The sequence below is a fragment of the Mandrillus leucophaeus genome, unplaced genomic scaffold (assembly GCF_000951045.1).
Source record: "Mandrillus leucophaeus isolate KB7577 unplaced genomic scaffold, Mleu.le_1.0 Scaffold664, whole genome shotgun sequence".
Taxonomy (NCBI): domain Eukaryota; kingdom Metazoa; phylum Chordata; class Mammalia; order Primates; family Cercopithecidae; genus Mandrillus; species Mandrillus leucophaeus.
Window position 1 is genome coordinate 110,412 of NW_012107186.1, and position 3,638 is coordinate 114,049.

At 46.0% G+C, this 3,638-nt stretch overlaps 1 long non-coding RNA gene across 1 annotated transcript in view; it reads left to right on the forward strand.

Moving 5' to 3' along the window:
• Positions 1 to 3,638, forward strand: part of LOC105554916 — a 19,192-nt gene that overhangs the window by 10,434 nt on the left and 5,120 nt on the right. Inside the window, exon 2 of the long non-coding RNA XR_001008403.1 lies at positions 512 to 655. This is a non-coding gene — a long non-coding RNA (uncharacterized LOC105554916). The remainder of the gene's footprint in view (positions 1 to 511; positions 656 to 3,638) is intronic.

The window sequence follows — 3,638 nt, forward strand, 5'->3', positions numbered from 1 at the left end:
AAAAATTAGCCAGGCATAGTGGCGGGCGCCTGTAATCCCAGTTCCTCAGGAGACTGAGGCAGGAGAATCGCTTGAACCCGGGAGGCAGAGTTTGCAGTGAGCCAAAATCATGCCATTGCATTCCAGCCCGGGCAACAGAAGTGAAACTCCATCTCAAAAAACAAACAGAAAAACGCATCTCCATTTGTAAAGGTTTCTCTGTCCCTATACCAGGAAGAGAAGTGTGGCTCTAATTCACCAGAAACTCTAATCATTAGAGAAGACATCAACATAAATCTGCACTACAAACCTTAGCTTTGCTTACCAAGCTTTTTCAGGACACCACCCCATAACTGTCCGCCCCAAAACCTTTCTTGCTTTGTTTCACCTGGAGATGGTATTTAAGTCCGAATTCTAAGTCACCCTTCTAGATTTTACTCATTTCTCTGGGTATCTCCTATGAATACTTGAAATATACATGTTGTTAAACTTCCGTTTGTTTTTCTCTTGTTAATCTGCCATTTTGTTACAGGAGGTCTCAGCCGGGAACACAGAAAGGATACAGAGAAAATTATTGTTCTGCCCCTACAGTTTTAGTGACCCAGATGGGATCTCTGGTACACCCTACCTGCTCTACAATTGGGATCCCTGGAAAAGTGACAGAATCTGGCAACGGGTAAGAATGTAGTGTCGGCCGGGTGTGGTGGCTCACACCTGTAATCCCAGTATTTTGGGAGGCCAAGGCAGGTGGACCACTTTAGCCCAGGAGTTTGGGACCAGCCTGGGCAAGATGGCAAGACCCAGTCGCTACTAAAAATACAAAAAAATTAGCCGGGCGTAGTGGCTCCTGCCTGTAATCTCAGCACTTTGGGAGGCCAAGGCTGGTGGATCACTTGAGTCTAGGAGTTTGAGATCAGCCTGGTCAACATGGCAAGTCCCCGTCTCTACTAAAAATACAAAAAATTAACCGGGCATGGTGGTGTGCACTTGTAGTCCCAACTACTCGGGAAGCTGAGGCAGGAGGATCACTTGAGCCCAGGAAATTGAGGCTGCAGTGAGCCGTGATTACACCACTGCACTCCAACCTCAGCAATGAGCATGAGACCCTGTCTCAAAAAAATAAAAAGTGGGCCGGGCGCGATGGCTCATGCCTGTAATTCCAGCACTTTGGGAGGCCAAGGTAGGCAGATCACAAGGTCAGGAGATCGAGACCATCCTGGCTAACAAGGTGAAACCCCATCTCTACTAAAAATTCAAAAAAATCAGCCGTGTGTGGTGGTGGGCACCTGTAGTCCCAGTTACTCAGGAGGCTGAAGCAGGAGAATGGCATGAAGCCAGGAGGCAGAGCTTGCAGTGAGCCAAGATTGCACCACTGTACTCCAGCCTGGGCAACAGAGCAAGACTGTCTCAAAAAAAAAAAAATTAAAAATTAAATAAATAAATACATAAATAGATAAGCAAAATAATATGGTAGGTAGCACTTCTGGATCTGTGTGGTACCAGTCAAGGGAGGAAGGTACAAGTTTCTCTTTTGTGCCTTCTATCTCAAATTCACATTAGCAGGAGAAATCATTTGTGAGAATTAATTTTTTTGGACAGTGACTCTGGTGAAATGTGGTTTGGGGTAACCATTGGTTATTGATCCTTTCACTCCCAGGGACAGTTACTGCTTTCCTGTTTGTGTCCTAAAAACGTAGCGTGGCTATCCAACTGCTGGGGCGCCCAGATTATCCAGGCTGCCTGTCCTGGCTACCAACTGCCAGGCTAGGGACACCCCAGAATATGGCCAGCCAACCACCAGGTCAGGGACACCCAGGAATATAACCAGACAGAAAGAGAAGCGTGGGCTGCATCCCATCTGTGACCAGTGTCTGTCAACCTAAAATCATTGAATGGTCAGAATCTAGTTCAAAGACAGGTCATCAGCACAAAGTTGAGGACTGCAGCGCAGGACACACTTCCAAGTTGCCTTGGGGACTGCTCCAGACAACAAAAGAGAGGCTCAAGTTTTTAAAGGAAAAAAATAACAAATCAGGAGAGGGAGATTTACAAAAGTTGTTTGTCAGGAATTCTCATTGGTTTACAGAAATAACTTTGGTTATTTTTATAAATAACATTGGTGATTGGCTGTGCATTGTTGAACTACAGGGTGTATGGCATTTTATGGCTACTTGGTGACAGTTAGTCTAGAGCCCCCATAGCAAGTGGCTGCTAGAGGTAATTATTTCACTCAAGGGGGAGAGGGACGTGACTGGTATTACATTTTAAATGCCTTTCTGGGTCTCATAATTTAAAGGGGCTCGCATTCCTCAAATGAAATATATTTCTTGGAAGGGGAGGTGAATAGGGTCTCACTGTCACCCAGGCTGGAGTGCTGTGGCGTGATCATGGCTCACTGCAGCCTCGACCTCCCCAGGTTTAAGCAATCCTCCCATCTCAGCCTCCTGAGTAACTGGGACCACAGGTGTACATCAGCACATGGAGCTAATATTTGTATTTTTTTGCAGAGGCGGGATCTCACCATGTTGCCCAGGCTGGTCTCAAACCCTTGAGCTCAAATGATCCACCTGCCCCGGTCCCCTAAAGTGCTGGGATTACAGTGTAGGCCATAACATCTAGCCAGATGAAATGATTTTTCTTTTTCTCATATCCTACCAACCATTGCCAGCTCTTGGGATGTTATCTAAAACTTTCTTCCCTTGACTGTCTATGGGAATGGCTCCCTAGTCTATGGAAAGGGCTGTATCTTTGCATCCTGTTTGGAGAGGCCTCTCATTTCTGTGGTTAAGCCATAAAAGGCTCATTGGTTTTAAGTCCTAAGAGGCTTATGACTTTGGTCTTCAGTCATTTGCTAAGTACACATTTTCTGTAAAAGAAAAAGGAGAAAAACTATTCAAATAGGAGTTCAATATTGCCAGGAATACTTAGTGTTTGTCCCAGGAGAATTTGATAATAGGTTTTGTTGGGTTTTTTTGTTTTTTTTTTGTTTTGAGACGGAGTCTCGCTCTGTCACCCAGGCTGGAGTGCAGTGGTGCCTCTCGGCTCACTGCAACCTCCGTCTCCCAGGTTCAAGTGATACCCCTGCCTCAGCCTCCCGAGTAGCTGGGATTACAGACATGTGCTATCACGCCCGGCTAATTTTTGTATTTTAAGTAGGATTTAAAATGGGGTTTCACCATATTGGCCAGGCCGGTCTCAAACTCCTGACCTCCTGATCCTCCCAACTCGGCCTCCCAAAGTGCTGGGATTATAGGCATGAGCCACTGCGCCCAGTCTTGAAAGCCTTTTTTTTTAAAGGAGCTCTATGGTCAGAAGTTGGCCTGACTAGAAGCCAATATTCAGACCCTAGTAGGAGTTACTGTTTTAAGTCGTCTCTGTTCTGTCGAGCTAATCCTGCAGCTCCCATGGGAATGTCTCCATCGCCTGAAACTCCCTTCCTGAAGCCCCGCTGTCTATGTGCTCAACCAACTCTGTCACCTACCTATGGCTGGTGCAGTTTTGCTGAGCCAATAAATACGGGACTTTATTGGCTTCTTTGGAGAACTTGAGATCTCCCGACCCTGGCTCCCCGACAACCTCTTCCTTCCTGTTGCTCCTGTTTCTCTTCCCTTCTCTCATCTTCTCTCCAGTTCTCTCTCTTTTTTTTTTTTTTTTTTTTT